General features: G+C 48.3%; 1 protein-coding gene across 1 annotated transcript in view; it reads left to right on the top strand.

Annotated features, from left to right (window-relative positions):
- Positions 1–17,038: 17,038 nt before the first annotated feature.
- Positions 17,039–17,865, top strand: part of LOC147112453 (interferon-induced, double-stranded RNA-activated protein kinase-like) — an 85,693-nt gene continuing 84,866 nt past the window's right edge. The window contains exon 1 of the mRNA XM_085996728.1: positions 17,039–17,314. The gene's annotated coding sequence lies outside the window, so the exon portion shown is untranslated. The remainder of the gene's footprint in view (positions 17,315–17,865) is intronic.

The following is a 17,865-nucleotide window of genomic DNA, read 5'->3' as shown; positions in this document are numbered from 1 at the left end:
ACCCTTCAGCCCATTTGATCTCATCCTTTCAGAATACCAAACCGTACCATCTCCCCAGCGTCCAGCTGTTTCCTCAGCATTAACTATACCCCGCTTATATATTGCTCTACTTCCTGTTGCATCACGTATCAATTTAGCTCTCTTTAAATGTTTTAATTGACCATTTACTGCGCCATTCCTTAAATGACTGTGTATAGATGGTGAAGTAACCCTCAACATGAGCCTGCAGCTTCTTCAGCTTTTAATTCTGTCCTTCAATTCCTCTATTGCACAAAATATCACTCTATCCAAAATAACTCATCATTCATCCAAATAATCAATACCCGTCGTTAGTTTAAGAAAAAAGAGAATTGCGTTCTCTTCCCCCCCCCCCCCCCCCACCCCCATCGTGCTCTCCTTTCAGTGATGGCTTCTCTTCCTGCCCTCTGCACCATTGCTTATGTTCCTATGAAAAGATGGGTTTTGAGAAGGCTTAAGAGGTGGAGAGAGAGGTAGAAGAGTTTGGGGAGGGATTTCTAGAGAGTAGGACCGAAGCAGCAGAAGGTTGTGCCACCAATGGTGGGGTAAAGGGAGGGGCAGTGCACAAAACACCCGAGTTGAAGGGACATTGTTGTTTTTGTATCTTCACACTCTCCCCTTGTGAAATAGTGGAAGGATTTGCAGCCTGATTAGCAGTCTGACAGGCTGGCATTGTCGTTTTTGTAGCTTCACACTCTGCCCTTGGAGAATAATAGTGTGACGTAGTGGGAGGATTCACAGTCTGACAAACCCCAACGTGAACGCTTTTTCCATGGCTGTAACCATCTTTATGCCAGTCCACAGGCCAGTAGTCCTATACAGGAGTCCCACTACCCATCAGCCCCTCCGACATTCAGTTAGATCATGGGTGATCTGTACCTCAACCCCATTTACCCACTTTAGCTCCATATCCCTTGATACCACTACCCCAACAAATCTATTCCTCTCAGTCTTGAAAGCTCCAATTGTCTCAGCCACTAGAGCATTTTGGGGAGAGAATTCTAGATTTCTACTACCCTTTGTGAGAAAAAGTGCTTCCTGACTTCCCTCCTAAATGGCCTAGCTCTAATTTTAAGATTATGTTCCCCCGTCCTTGATTTCTCCACCAGAAGACTTTCAGCCAAGTTCTTGGTCACCCCTCCTAATCTCTCCCTTCATGGGTCAACGTCTGTTCCACTAGTTGTATTTATTTTTGCTTCCCGTTCTAAAGTGCCTAGGGACCTTTTCTACATTAAAGGATTATGTAAATGTAAGTTATTTTTCCATTAGGAATAGCTTAGCCTTTCTTCATGGCACAGTAATCTAAAAGTTGGAAACACTTTTGTGTGCAATGTAATAAAGCGTGCTGCCCCAGGAAGTAGATAAAACTGCTGGGGGGTCTGCTGATAGAGAGCACTCATGCCTGGACCGTCCTTCCTTGAGGCCCTGTGTTTTTGTTCCTGTATATATATTATTACATTAAGAACCTAACAGTGTCCCACTCTAGGCTAACACTTCAGTGCAGTACTGAAGGGGTGCTGCACTCTCGGAGGTGCTGTCCTTCAAATGAGATGTTAAACCGACACCCCGTCTGCCCCTTCAGGTGGACATAAAAGTTCCACAGCACTATTTCAAAGAAGAGCGGGGGAGTTCTTCCCAGTATCCTGGCCAATATTTATCCCTCAACCAACGTTACTAAAACAGATTATCTTGTCATTATCACATTGCTGTTTGTGGGAGCTTGCTGTTCGCAAATTGGCTGCCGTGTTTCCTACATTACAAGAGTGACTCCACTTCAGAAGTACATTATTGGTTGTAAAACACTTTGGGACATCTTGAGGTTGCAAAACGTGCAATATAAATGTAAGTTTTTTCTTTCTGTGCTAAGGGAATACTGCATTGTCAGAGGTGCCATTCCTCCAGTGTGTTAAAGATACATTTGGCACTTGAAGAACAATTCCTCCCTCGACCAAAACCATTGGCCATTCATGTCACTGCTGTATGTGGCATCTTAATTGTACATAAAATGTCTGTAGCGTTTGCCTACAGAATTACTGTGCTTTAACTTAATTGTGCATGTGAAGAACTTTGAGATGTTTTGAGAGAATTTAGTCTTAAATTTAGATGTAAAAAAATAACTTGCATTTATATAGCACCTTTCACATCCTCAGGACATTCCAAAGTGCTTCACAGACAAATACTATTTTGAAGTGTAGTCGCTGTTGGTATAATAGACAGGAGCAAAAACACAAACATTTTATATATAAATTATATAATACAAGACCACTATCTATCTATATAATTAAAAGCCCCACATCTAGCCCATGTCTGTCACATCACATCATCCAGATGTGTCATACCTGATAGTGTCATTACTCTAGAGGTCAAAATTAGTGATCAGCTGAAATGAGGGTTTATCTCTTTTAGATCACTAAATATCTGATTAACTACATGTGGAGATCAAAACCTGTGATGCAGTCAGTAACTGCCAATGAGGAGTGGGTAAGCAGCAAAAAACAGAGTAATCAAATCATTCAATTTCTTTTTATTAAAGTTACCAATCCTGAACTGGCAAGTAGCAGGAAGGAACCAATCAAACTTTATTATACTGGTTTGAGGCGCCAACTTGAATTTTTTCTCTCAGTTGAAAAAGTAACATTTGTAACTGAATAAACCCATAAAAAATCTTATTCACAAGTTGCCTGGATATTGAACATCCCTGGAATATTCAATCTCAGAGAGGCCTGCTCCTATGCCAGGACCCTGAGTCTCAATTTGCAGTATTTAGCTAGAGGTTTAAGTACTGGGATGGGCTTTGTTTTTTCCTCCAAATGCCTTGATTCTTGCTAATGAATGATACTGGAATTGGGGGCAAGTAATAAATCAGGACTTTATTTTAAAATTGACAGCAAAATAAGTTATTCATAATGTGTGCCAGGACTTGGTGTTAGTAAGTCCTCTGTCTAATAGTGGAAAAGCCTGGTGAGGTAATTGATTTTTTTCCCCATTTAAAAATGGTAACAACACCATTATCACCAATAACAACTTCCATTTATATGGCACCTTTTAATATAGGAAAACATCCCAAGGTGCTTCACAGTGGCGTAATGAAATAAAATTGGATGCCAAGCCAAAGAAGGAGACATTAGGAAAGGTGACCAAAAGCAAGGTCAAAAGGGTGGGGTTAAAGAAAGAGAGAGGTGGAGAGGCAGAGGGGTTTAGGGAGGGAGGAGAGGCAGAGGGGTTTAGGGAGGGTGGAGAGGCAGAGGGGTTTAGGGAGGGTGGAGAGGCAGGGGGGTTTAGGGAGGGAGGAGAGGCAGAGGGGTTTAGGGAGGGAGGAGGGGCAGAGGGGTTTAGGGAGGGAGGAGGGGCAGAGGGGTTTAGGGAGGGTGGAGAGGCAGAGGGGTTTAGGGAGGGAGGAGAGGCAGAGGGGTTTAGGGAGGGAGGAGAGGCAGAGGGGTTTAGGGAGGGAGGAGAGGCAGAGGGGTTTAGGGAGGGAGGAGAGGCAGAGGGGTTTAGGGAGGGAGGAGAGGCAGAGGGGTTTAGGGAGGGTGGAGAGGCAGAGGGGTTTAGGGAGGGAGGAGGGGCAGAGGGGTTTAGGGAGGGTGGAGAGGCAGAGGGGTTTAGGGAGGGTGGAGAGGCAGAGGGGTTTAGGGAGGGAGGAGGGGTTTAGGGAGGGAGGAGAGGCAGAGGGGTTTAGGGAGGGAGGAGGGGCAGAGGGGTTTAGGGAGGGAGGAGGGGCAGAGGGGTTTAGGGAGGGTGGAGAGGCAGAGGGGTTTAGGGAGGGAGGAGAGGCAGAGGGGTTTAGGGAGGGTGGAGAGGCAGAGGGGTTTAGGGAGGGAGGAGAGGCAGAGGGGTTTAGGGAGGGAGGAGAGGCAGAGGGGTTTAGGGAGGGAGGAGAGGCAGAGGGGTTTAGGGAGGGAGGAGAGGCAGAGGGGTTTAGGGAGGGAGGAGAGGCAGAGGGGTTTAGGGAGGGTGGAGAGGCAGAGGGTTTAGGGAGGGAGGAGAGGCAGAGGGGTTTAGGGAGGGTGGAGAGGCAGAGGGGTTTAGGGAGGGAGGAGGGGCAGAGGGTTTTAGGGAGGGAGGAGGGGCAGAGGGGTTTAGGGAGGGAGGAGGGGCAGAGGGTTTTAGGGAGGGAGGAGGGGCAGAGGGGTTTAGGGAGGGAGGAGAGGCAGAGGGGTTTAGGGAGGGAGGAGAGGCAGAGGGGTTTAGGGAGGGAGGAGGGGCAGAGGGGTTTAGGAAGGGAGGAGGGGCAGAGGGGTTTAGGGAGGGAGGAGGGGCAGAGGGGTTTAGGGAGGGAGGAGGGGCAGAGGGGTTTAGGGAGGGAGGAGGGGCAGAGGGGTTTAGGGAGGGTGGAAAGGCGGGTTTAGGGAGGGAGGAGGGGCAGAGGGGTTTAGGAAGGGAGGAGGGGCAGAGGGGTTTAGGGAGGGAGGAGAGGCAGAGGGGTTTAGGGAGGGTGGAAAGGCGGGTTTAGGGAGGGAGGAGAGGCAGAGGGGTTTAGGGAGGGAGGAGAGGCAGAGGGGTTTAGGGAGGGTGGAGAGGCAGAGGGGTTTAGGGAGGGTGGAGAGGTGGGTTTAGGGAGGGAGGAGAGGCAGAGGGGTTTAGGGAGGGAGGAGGGGCAGAGGGGTTTAGGGAGGGAGGAGAGGCAGAGGGTTTAGGGAGGGAGGAGAGGCAGAGGGGTTTAGGGAGGGAGGAGGGGCAGAGGGGTTTAGGGAGGGAGGAGAGGCAGAGGGTTTAGGGAGGGAGGAGAGGCAGAGGGGTTTAGGGAGGGAGGAAATTCCTGAGTGTGAGGCCGAGACAGCCACCAATGGTGAGGTGATGGATGCACAAAAGAACAGAGTCAGAGTTCTGGTGTGTTGTAGGGCTGGAAAAGATAACAGAGTAGGGATTGTGAGGCTGGGAAAGGATTTAAACACTAGGATGATAATTTTAAATTGTAAGCGTTGGGAGGACCTGGAGTCACTGTAGGTCAGTAAGGGCTGGGGCGATGTGTCAGTGGGACCTGGTGTGTGCTAGGATACAGGTAACCAAGTTTAGGATGAGCTCAAGTTTACAGGCGATGGGAAACCGGCCAGGAGACCATTGGAATAGTTGAGTCCGGAGGTGACAAAGGCATGGTTGAGGACTTCGGCAGCAGATGAGCTGAGGCAGGGACAGAGACGGTCGATGTTACAGAGGCGGAAGTAGGAGGTCTTGGTGAGGGAGCGGATATGGGGTCGGAGCTTAGCTCAGACTCGAGATTGCAAACAGTCCGGTTGAGAAGATGCCTGGGAGGGGGATAGAATCAGTGCGGAAGCTTCCACTGAATCTCTGCCCATTTTTGGGGGAGGGGAATGTGCTCCAGAAATAGGTGGAGCTTCGTTTAAAGGGACAGCCTGCCATTACCTTCCCCACCACATATATAGGAACAGCAGTAGGCCATTTAGCCCCTCGAGCCTGTTCCGCCATTCAGAGATCATGATTGATCTGTGACCTAACTCCATATACCCGCCTTTGGCCCCTATCCCTTAATACCTTTAGTTCCTATCCCTTAATACCTTTGGTTAACAAAAATCTATCAATCTCCAATTTAAAATTAACAATTGACCCAGCATCAACTGCTGCTTGCGGAAGAGAGTTCCAAACTTCTACAACCCTTTGCATGTAGAAGTGTTTCCTAGCTTCACTCCTGAAAGGTCTGGCTCTAACTTTTAGGCTATGCCCCCTAGCCCTAGACTTCCCCAACCAGCGGAAATAGTTTCTATCCTATTATTTCCCCTTAATATTTTGAAAACTTCGATCAAATCACGCCTTAACCTAAATTCCAGGGAATACAACCCTAGTTTGTGTAATCTCTCGTAATTTAACCCTTGGAGTCCAGGTATCATGCATGTAAATCTATGCTGCACCCCCTCCAAGGCCAATATATCCTTCCTAAGGCGTGGTGCCCAGAACTGATCACCGTACTCCAGGTGTGGTCTAACTAGGGCTTTGTATAGCTGTAGCACATCTATATAGCCAGACATATTTAGATCTGTCTGAGGAACAGGTTATGCGCAGGCTAAGATTCACCAGGGAGGTTGTGAAAAAACAGTGCCCCAAGCAGCCCAACTTCTGGACAGACACAGCACCACCAGTTGCTGATGGCACTGGAGCCAGGCATGCTGATTTAGGATTGACCCACCAATGAAGGGAGCTGAGTATCAGGCCCACAAAGTTCAAACAGGACAGTGAGTAGAAAAGAAATATAAGCACAAGTCGGACTCAATGGCCTGGACTCTAGTTTGGACTTGTCTGGTTTAACCATATGCACCAACCTAACAGGGCAAACTTCCTGCATTGGTCACACCTGGATGCCTCAGCAGGCTCCTTCATTGAGTAGCTCAGATGTACAAACCGGGGAGTTCCAGGGTTCAGTCAGCCAGCCGTGCTAAGTTAGCTGACCTCGTGGTCGAGTGGAAACCTCGAGTGATTGTTTAGGTCAGAATGTTTGGTGCTAGGGTGTGCCCACATTCTGCACTGGCGCTACCAGAGGGGAAGGCGTACCTAAAAATGAGGTGCCAACCTGGGGAAGCTGCAGCACACGACTACATGCATGCTAAAAAGTGGAAGCAGCATGCTATAAACAGGGCTAAGTGATCCCACAATCAATGAATCAGATCAAAACTCTGCAGTCCTGCCACATCCAGTCGTGAATGGTGGTAGACCATTAAACAACTAACGGGAGGAGGAGGCTCCATGAATATCGCCATCCTCGATGACGGAGCCCAGCACATGAGTGCAAAAGACAAGGCTGAAGCGTTTGCAACCATCTTCAGCCAGAAGTGCCGAGTGGATGATCCATATCAGCCTACTCCCGAGGTCCCCACCATCACAGAAGCCAGTCTTCATCCAATTCGATTCACTCCACGTGATATCAAGAAACGGCTGAGCGCATGGGATACAGCAAAGGCTATGGGCCCTGACAACATCCCGACTATCGTGCTGAAGACTTGTGCTCCAGAACTAGCCACGCCTCAAGCTGTTCCAGAACAGCTACAACACTGGCATCTATCCGACAATGTGGAAAACTGCCCAGGAATGTCCTGTCCACAAAAAGCAGGACAAATTAGCGCCCCATCAGTCTACTCTCAATCATCAACAAAGTGATGGAAGATGTCATCAACAGTGCTATCAAGTGGCACTTACCAATAACCTGCTCACTGATGCCCAGTTTGGGTTCCGGCAAGACCACTCGGCTCCCGACCTCATTACAGCCTTGGTCCAAACATGGACAAAGGAGCTGAATTCCAGAGGTGAAGTGAAAGTGACTGCCCTTGACATCAAGGCAGCATTTGATCGAGTGTGGCATCAAGAAGCCCTAGTAAAACTGAAGTCAGTGGGAATCGGGGGAAAACACTCCACTGGCTGGAGTCATACCTAGCACAAAGGAAGATGATTGTGGTGGTTGAAGGTCAATCATCACAGCCCCAGGACATCGCTGCAGGAGTTCCTCAGGGCAGTGTCCTAGGTCCAACCATCTTCAGCTGCTTCATCAATGACCTTCCCTCCAACATAAGGTCAAAAATGGGGATATTCGCTGATGACTGCAGTGTTCAGCCCCATTCACAACTCCTCAGATAATGAAGCTGTCCATGCCCGCATGCAACAAGACCTGGACGACGTTCAGGCTTGGGCTGATAAGTGGCAGGTAACATTCGTGCCACACAAGCGGCAGGCAATGACTATCTCCAACAAGCGAGAGTCTAACCACCTCCCCTTGACATTCAGTGGCATTATCATCGCCGAATCCCCCACCATTAACATCCTAGGGGTCACCATTGACCAGAAAATTAACTGGACCAGCCACATATATACTGTGGCAACAAGAGCAGGTCAGAGGTTAGGTATTCTGCGGCGAGTTTCTCACCTCCTGACTCCCCAAAGCCTTTCCACCATCTACAAGGCACAAGTAAGGAGTGTGATGGAATACTCTCCACTTGCCTGGATGAGTGCAGCTCCAACAACACTCAAGAAGCTCGACACCATCCAGGACACTGCAGCCCGCTTGATTGGCACCTCATCCACCACCTAAAACATTCACTCCTTCCACCACCGGCGTACCTTGGCTGCAGTGTGTACCATCTACAAGATGCACTGCAGCAACGCGCCAAGGCTTCTTCGGCAGCACCTCCCAAACCCGCGAGCTCTTCCACCTGACCTCTTCCACCTAGAAGAACAAGGGCAGCAGGCGCATGTGGAAGTGTAAATAAAATGGCCAACGAACTGGCTAACAAAATGGCTTTGCATAAGGAATGAATTGCATTTCGGAAAGGGAGCAAAGAGGAACTTCAGCTTCGCAAAATGCAAGCATAGCAGAATTGGCAGTTTTGCAAACTCAATAAGAAGAGGGACACCTGCTCTTTGACCTGTGGTTTAGTATTAAAGAACAATAAAGGTCACAAGGGCTTGACTGCTAGATAGAAGATTGAATCATTGCAGGATATGGTTAACTAGCTATTGTACGGCATCCAATCGCGATTCGGCACCTCAGAAAGGCATACGCTGCAGCAAGACAAGACAGGAACTTGTGATTCAGATGGTCCGACTGGTAGAGATAAGCGGAATTGAAAGAATAGGCTTTGTTTAATGTAAGCTGTTTTTTGAGAAATTAGTATTGTTAAACCAATGATGTAATATCCACGTATTTATCTGGAACTTGTTTACTCCAATGTATAAATATGAGCCTCTTGTAAGCGTTCGTTGAAGTTGTAGTATCGACCTTTGATTGTACTGCTCTTCCCTTGTGACAAGTAAAAAAAAGTATGGTTTGCCAGTTACTGTGTGTCTGAGTCTTGCTCGAACTTCGACACGCATGGGAACACCACCACCTCCAGTTTCCCTCCAAGTCACGCCATCCTGACTTAGAAATATATCGCTGTTCCTTCATCGTCGCTGGGTCAGAATCCTGGAACTCCCTAACAGCACTGTGGGAGTACCTTCACCACACGGACTGCAGCGGTTCAAGAAGGCAGCTCACCACCACCTTCTCAAGGGCCATTAGGGATTGGCAATAAATGCTGGCCTTGCCAGCAATGCCCACATCCCAGAAACAAATATTTAAAAAAAGCCCCTCTAGCCTGTTCCACCATTCAATTAGATCACGGCTGATCTGTACCTCAACTCCATTTACTTGCCTTGGTTCCATATCGTTTTCTACTCTTACCCAACAAAAATCTATCAATCTCAGCCCTGAAAGCTCCAATTGACCCCCAGCATCCACAGCCTTTTGGGGGGGAGAGAATTCCAGATTTCCACTACCCTTTCCTGATTTCACTCCTGAACGGCCCAGCTCTAATTTTAAGATTATGCCCTCTTGTTCTGGATTCCCGCACCAGAGGAAATAGTTTTTCTCTATCTACCCTATTATATCCCTTCCTTATTTTAAACACAACAATCAGATCACCCCTCAATCTTAGGAACTTTCAAAGTCTATGTTTCAAGGGAATACAAGCCACCTTATAATTTAACCCTTTAAGCCCGGGCATCATTCTGGTGAATCTGCGCTGCACCCCCTCCAAGGCCAATATATCCTTCCTGAGGTGCGGTGCCTAGAAATGAATGCAGTACTCCAGCTGTGGTCTGACCAAGGCCCTGTACAGCTGAAGCACAACTTCCACCCCTTTGTATTCCAAACCCCTTGAGCTAAAGGCCAACATTCCATTGGCCTTTTTGGTTAATTTTTGTACCTGTGCACTAGCTTTTAATGATTTGTGTATCTGGACACCCAAATCCCTTTGCTCCTCCACAGTACCTAATCTCTCTCCATTACGAAAATACTCCGAGATTTGTCATTCTTGGATCCAAGGTGGATTATCGTGCACTTTCCCACATTGAACGCCATCTGCCATAATTTTGCTCACTCACTTAGTCTGTAACCTCTTGCTCCCATCTGCACAATTTACTGTTCCTCCTAACGTAGTTTCACATTAATTAAAGATTGTCACACACTACTGGAAATCTATCAGTGATGGAAATTTAATGGGCCAGAATTTTCTGTCAAAATAATGGTGAGGCTCATGGCGCTATCCATTATTTATGCACAAATGGTACAGCAACTTCAGACGAAGGACAGATGTGCAGAAATCAAAATGTTGCTGTCCCACTCTGCCTTTAGCTTCACGAAAACGGCATCTCGCTGTCTGCCTCACCATTGAAATGCATTGAATGGCATGAAGTTCCTGTATTTACGTGGTAGATACAAACTAAACTCACCATAGAAAGTTAAGTCTTGTCCATTTCAGTCTAAGTACCCTTTTAACAATGTGATAACTGTTGATTACTCTCTGGTGTATGCTTGTTAATAGGATACTTAGGTCCCAGATGCCCAGTTTCCCTCGCTGCAACGTTATCAGCTCACACTTTCAGCAACATGCCACGCAAAAAAATGAAAAACCTAAACGTGCAAGGACAACTCCAACTAATGGCAGATGCCGTTAGATGTCCTGCTACAGCAAATTATGGCCCAATGTATTTGATGACATCATGTCGACATGCAGCAAGACCTGGACAAAATCCAGGCTTGGGCTGATAAGTGGCAACATTCGCGCTACACAAGTGCCCATTCACAGTTTCACACACGCGCAAAATTTACTGTTGGAAAAGCCGGCCCTGGGCTACGCGGGACCAGCAGAGAGCTGCGTAGCCGCGCAGCTTAGAGGCAATGTTGCTCCTGACTCCCCAAAGCCTTTCCACTACCTACAAGGCATAAGTCAGGAGTGTGATGGAATACTTTCCACTTACCTGGATGGGTGCAGCTCCAACAAGCTCGACACCATCCAGGACAAAGCAGCCTGCTTGAGCGGCACCCCATCCACAACCTTAAACATTCACTCCATCCACCACCGGCGTATGGTGGCTGCAGTGTGTACCATCTACAAGATGCACTGCAGCAACTCGCCAAGGTTTCTTCGACAGAACCTCCCAAACCTGCGACCTCTTCTACCTAGAAGGACAAGGGCAGCAAGTGCATGGGAACACCACCACCTCCAAGTTCTCCTCCAAGTAAGTCACACCTGAAACGTTAACTCTGTTTCTCTCTCCACAGATGCTGCCTGACCTGCTGAGTATTTCCAACATTTTCTCTTTTTATTTCAGATTTCCAGCATCTGCAGTATTTTGCTTTTGTATTAGTGCATAATTCACTGCCACCTTTCTTCTAGGAATGCCCACCTTGAAGAAGTTCTGCTCTTCTCTCTGATGGGATTCCCATTTGTCTCTTTTACCTTGTTCATCTTCATTGCTTTCTGTTTCCCGTCTCGTGTTTGATCAGGCATCTACCAAAACTCGCTTTCTCAGCCACATATCTTTCCTCAGCAACTGTCTCCGGCTCCGACTTACACCACGTGGATTCCAACTGAAATTCCACCTTTCATGTTTTGGATCCACCCAGGATTACAGATATCTCCGAGATATTCAGCGTTCCTCGAACCACTGCTCTCGCCGTATCCTGAGATCCACGCTGAATGCCATGCACCGCCACATGAACACTCTCGACCTCTCTCTTCAGCAGCACCGACTCAGTCTATCTCGAAGCTGTCCTGGTCCACAGTTCCATTTCATTGTTTGCCTCATCCGGCGCTTTAACAAAAAACTTTTTTTCTTCCTTTCAGGTGTCAAGGATTGTAAGCTTCAACAACTCTTGGACACCAACGCCCCTCCGGAACCATCTTCCCCTTCACTTTCATCTGACCCCATCCCTTCTTCCAATCTCACCCCCTGCTGCGTTTTCACTATCCCCTTTGACCTTCCCCTCTCTGACCCTGAACGATCAGTCCTCAGCAAAGGCCTGAGCTTCATCCCCTTATGCCCCCACCTTAATGAATTTCAAGCTCGGCACGACGCTGAGCTCTTTTTCCATCGCCTTCGTCTCCGTGCCCACTTCTTTGGCCAGGAATCTTCCCCCACACGGCTGACCCTTTCTCCCATTTTCAGAATTCTCGTTCTACCTGGACCCCTCCCTCTGGCCTCTTAACCTCTCTAGATTTTTTCATTGCAAACTGCCAGCGTGACATCGGCCGTCTCAATTTCTCTGTTCCCCTTACCCACTCCAACCTACCTCCCACTGAACTTGCAGCACTCCATTCTCTCAGATCCAACCCCAACATTGTCATTAAACCTGCTGACAAAGGTGGTGCTGTTGTTGTTTGTCGAACCGACCTCTACCTAGCGGAAGCTGAATGCCAACTCTCCGACACCTCCTCCTACCTCCCCCTGGACCATGACCCCACTACCGAACATCGAGCCACCATTTCCAAAACTGTCACTGACCTCATTTCCTCTGGAGATCTTCCCTCCATGGCTGCCAACCTCATAGTTCCCCAACCCCGCTTCTACCTCCTTCCCAAGATCCACAAACAGGACTGCCCTGGTAGACCCATCGTTTCAGCCTGTTCTTGCCCCACGGAACTTATCTCTTCCTATCTCGACTCTATTTTTCCTCCCCTTGTCCAGTCTCTTCCCACCTACATCCGCGACCCATCCAACGCCCTCCGCCACTTTAACAGTTTCCTAGCCCCAACCGTCTCCTTTACACTATGGACGTCCAATCCCTTGACATCTCCATCCCCCACCAGGATGGCCTGAGGGAGCTCCGCTTCCTCCTTGAACAGAGGTCCAACCAGTCCCCATCCACCACCACCCTCCTTCGCCTGGTTGAACTTGTTCTCACGTTGAATAACTTCTCCTTTGACTCCACTCACTTCCTCCAAATTAATGGTGTTGTTATGGGAGCCCGCATGGGTCCCAGCAATGCCTGTCTTTTTGTGGGATATGTGGAACATTCTTTGTTCCAATCCTACTCAGGTCCCCTCCCTCACCTCTTTTTCCAGTACATTGATGACTGTATTGGTGCCGTTTCCTGCTCTCGCCCTGAACTAGAAAATTTCATTCACCTTGCTTCCAATTTCCACCCTTCCCTCACCTTCACATGGTCCATCTCCGACTCTTCCCTTCCCTTCCTCAACTTTTCTGTCTCCATCTCTGGGGATAGGTTATTGACAAACATTCACTACAAGCCCACTGACTCCCACAGCTACCTAGACTACACTTCCTCCCACCCCACTTCCTGTAAGGACTCTATTCCATTCTCCCAGTTTCTCCGTCTCCGCCGCATCTGCTCTGACAATGCCACCTTCCATACTAGTGCTTCCAACATGTCTTCCCTTTTTCTTCAACCGAGTATTCCCCTCTACTGTGGTTGAGATGGCCCTTGACCGTGTCCGTTCTATTTCCCGCACTTCTGCTCTCACCCCTTCCTCTCCCTCCCGGAACCACGATAGGGTTCCCCTTGTCCTCACCTTTCACCCCACCAGCCTCCACATTCAACGGATCATCCTCCGCCATTTCCGCCACCTCCAGCTTGATCCCACCACCAAACACATCGTCCCCTCACCTCCGCTTTCAGCATTCCGAAGGGACCACTCCCTCCATGACACCCTGGTCCACTCCTCTATCCACCCCAATACCCCCTCCCTTTCGCCTGGCACCTTCACATGCAAGCGCAGGAGATGCAACACATGCCCTTTTACGTCCTCCCTTCCCACTGTCCAGGGCCCCAAACACTCCTTCCAGGTGAAACAGTGATTTACTTGTTGTACTTGCAATTTAGTATACTGTATTCGCTGCTCACAATGAGGTCTCCTTTACATTGGGGAGACCAAATGCAGATTGGGTGACCGCTTTGCGGAACACCTCCGTTCAGTCCGTAAGGGTGACCCTGAGCTTCCAGTCGCCTGTCACTTTAATTCTCTGCTCCACTCCCACTCGGACCTCTCCGTCCTCGGCCTCTTACACTGTTCCAATGAAGCTCAACATAAGCTCGAGGAACAGCACCTCATCTTTTGATTAGGCACTTTACAGCCTTCTGGACTAACATCGAGTTCAACAATTTCAGACCTCTGCCCCTATCTTTCTTTTGATTTTTTTCCTCTCTCACATGGCAGCTGACGATCATTCTGCCATTGCCATTTACACTTCATCTAGAGTCATCTTTTGTTTCTTAACTTGTCCCATTACTAGGGTTGCGAAGGGGTGGAAAGTATCCGGGAAATTTCCGGAAATTTTCCACGGGAAGTTTAGCTTTGGAATTTTGCCCAAAAAAGCACATGCTAGCATAATATTTTTTTTTTGTATTTCTTTAATTTTTTTTCACAGTTCCTCTCTTAAAATTACTAACAGAGATGGAATCTTAATTATTAAGGAATTTCTTAATATGTTTATCTTCTTAATTGGCTTGTTTTAATAATTACAAGTTTTGTGTGTGACTGTGAACAAATGTGTCCTGATTGATTGGATGAGTGGATGAGCGATTAGCTCCTTCTATTGGTGATGTAGCGCGTGCGTGCATAGGTCATGCTTCCATCACATGGAGCATCAGGAAAAATTTACTCACCCTGTTGCAATCGCGATGATCGACCGCAGTTCGACACAGAGACGAATGCCCTTTATTTCTCTGCATAGAACAATGCCACGTTTACCGTCGGATGTGTGGAAGCATTTTACCCCAGGCATTAAAGATGGAAAGACTGTGTACATGTGCAAACACTGTACAAAGCCATATGTAAAGAATGCCACAAAGATGCAGCAGCATTTATCCAAATGCAACAACTTCACTCAAAGCTCACAGCAGTCAGCCCAGAGTTCCTCTGCTTCCATTCAAGAAGATGATGGTTCACATTTTTATTTGTATGGAACAGTATGTCTATTTTGATGACAAAGATAATATAAGGGTCAGAGACAAAAACCATCAGTGTGCAAAAAAACTCAAAATTCCCATAAATTCCTGAAAATTCCCATGGAAAGTTTCCTCTTTTAAAAATTCCCAGAATTTTGCAACCCTACCCATTACCATCTCCTTTTGCCTTGCACCATCATCCCTTTTGTCTCTTAATCTCTCCTGCCTTCCGTGAATTGGGTCTGTGGTGGAACCGTAAGCCCAATTCACGTACGGACCGGGGTCAAGCAAGGCTGTGTCATCGCACCAACGCTCTTCTCGATCTTCGTTGCTGCAATGCTCCATCTCACCCTCAGTAAACTCCCTGCTGGAGTGGAGCTAATTTACAGAACTAACGGGAAACTGTTCAAACTCCGTCGCCTCCAGTCCAGATCCAAGGTCGTCCCATCCTCGGTCGTCGAATTACAGTATGCAGATGATGCTTGCATCTGCGCACACTCGGAGGTCGAACTCCAAACCATCGTCAACACCTTCACCGAAGCATACAAGAGCATGGACCTTACACTAAATGTCCGTAAGACAAAGGTCCTCCACCAACCTGCCTCCACCACACAGCACTGCCCCCAGATTATCAAAATCCACGACAAGGCCTTGGACAACATGGACCACTTTCAATACCTTGGGAGTCTACTGTCAACAAGGGCAGACATCGATGACGAAGTCCAACACCGCCTTCAGTGTGCCAGTGCAGCCTTCGGTCGCCTGAGGAAGAGAGTGTTTGAAGACCAGGACCTCAAACCCGGCACCAAGCTCAAGGTCTACAGAGCAGTAGTGATACCCACCCTGCTGTATGCCTCAGAGACATGGACCATGTACAGCAGGCACCTCAAGGCACTGGAGAGGTACCACTAATGCTGCCTCTGCAAGATCCTGCAAATCCATTGGCAGGATAGGTGCACCAATGTCAGTGTTCTCGCTCAGGCCAACATCCCCAGCATCGAATCTTTGACCACGCTCGATCAGCTCCAATGGATGGGTCACATCGTCCGCATGCCCGATACGAGACTCCCAAAACAAGCGCTCTACTCGGAGCTACGACACGGCAAGAGAGCCCAGGTGGGCAGAGGAAACGCTTCAAGGACACCCTCAAAGCCGCCTTGAAAAAGTGCAACATCTCCACCGACACCTGGGAATCCCTGGCCCAAGACCGCTCAAAGTGGAGACGAAGCATCCGGGAAGGCGCCGAACACCTCGAGTCTCTTCGCCAGGAGCAAGCGGAAGCCAAGCGCAAGGAGCGCACATCAACACAAGCACCCCACCCACCCTCCCCTTCAACCACCGTCTGCCCCACCTGTGACAGAGACTGTAGGTCCCGCATTGGACTCATCAGTCACCTGAGAACTCATTTTTAATGTGGAAGCAAGTCATCCTCGGTTCCGAGGGACTGCCTAAGAAGAAGACCCTGCCTTCCATTCTATCACAGATTTGTTCTTTCCTTCCCTGCCCCTACACTTGCTTAAAAACCTATTACATCTCTAACCTTTTCCAGTTCTGACGAAGGGTCATCAACCTGAAATGTTAACTCTGTTTCTCTCTCCACTAATGCTACTTGACCTGCTGAGTATTTCCAGCATTTTCTCTTTTTAAGTCACACACCGTCCTGACTTGGAAATATATCACCGTTCCTTCATTGTCACTGGATCAGAATCTTGGAACTCCTTGTTGGGAAGGGAGTTCCAGGATTTTGATCCAAGGATGATGAAGGAACAGTCAATATATGTCCAAGTTAGGATGGTGTGTGACTTGGAGGAGAGCTTGGAGGTAGTGGCGTTCCCATGCGCTTGCTGCCCTCATCTTTCTAGGTGGCAGAGGTTCTGGGTTGGCGAGGTGCTGCTGATGAAACTACTCTTAGTTGCTGCTGGGTTTGATGTGGCATTTGGCAAAGAGGTGAGGCTGAATATTGTTTTGGGAGCTACAAACACCCTGCATAATGGAGATGAGAAAGATTAGTTCGTAAGGGAGCTACAAGATGCAATGAACTTTGAGACATTTTGGCCATACTTGTCGCTACCCCCTGGAACTGCTCCTGGGTATGTCAGCGGAGTGCTGCTGACCCCACTGAAAAAGCCACTAACAGCAATGTATTACTGCTCCTTGGCTGTACTTTAAAATGTGTCGGGTTAAAGAGTGCGTGCAAAACACCTTACTCTGTATCAGTACCCTATCTAGCAGGTTAGCTAGTCATTCATCTCATTGCTGTGCACAGATTGGCTGCCCTGCTTGCCTACAAAACACCACTTCAAAAGTATCTCATTAACACCCTCCCCCCTACGTTGACACTCAGTCCTTTCATTAACCCCTGTTTGCAGTGTGCCACTATGGCCCCAGACAGCACTTGATCTCTTACTCGAGTCCAGCAATACGCCGTGCCAGGCTCTCGGGAACTGCGACGCGCTCTAACCTCTCCCTCTCCGCAAACTGAAGGAAAGGGAAAGTGAAAGTACCGGAGGGCGAGAAACGAAACTCGGTGTCCGGAGGAGCGAGGAGGCAGACTGCGTTGAGCTGGGGACCCACCGCTTACACTGACGGAGGCCGAGGCTGTGACTGCGAACACTGGCTGTAACTGTGAGTTGCTTCATTTTTCATTGGGGTCCTCCATTGAACGGCGCGGAATAATGTTGCAGCGACATAATGGGCCTGTATTTGTAAGCAGTGCATCTTATACAAGAGTAGGGGAGAAAATTCATAGCTAACCTTTCAAAACAGTAGCTAATCTGCACGAATGTCTCCTATCAACTTGCTAATTAATAGTGAATGTGATCAGGTCTCAGCCTTGGCTCAGTGGGTATAGCTCTCACCCTGAGTCAGAAGGTTGTGGGTTGGAGTCTTACCCCAGAGACTTGAGCACCGAATCAAGGCTGACACACTTACTGTTATGATGTGGAGATGCCAGTGTTGGACTGGGGTGGACAAATGTGAGAAGTCACACAACACCAGGTTATAGTCCAACAGCTTTATTTGAAATCACAAGCTTTCGGAGCGCTGCTCCTTCACCTGACGAAGGAGCAGCGCTCCGAAAGCTTGTGATTTCAAATAAAGCTGTTGGACTATAACCTGGTGTTGTGTGATTTCTCACACTTACTGTTGCCAGTGCCGTCTTTTGGATGAGACGTTAA

Source organism: Somniosus microcephalus, chromosome 9 (assembly GCF_052327205.1).
Source record: "Somniosus microcephalus isolate GS21.2 chromosome 9, FLI_Smic_1.0, whole genome shotgun sequence".
NCBI lineage: Eukaryota > Metazoa > Chordata > Chondrichthyes > Squaliformes > Somniosidae > Somniosus > Somniosus microcephalus.
The sequence above is the reverse complement of the archived record's forward strand: the minus strand, read 5'-3'. Positions and strand labels throughout refer to the sequence as shown.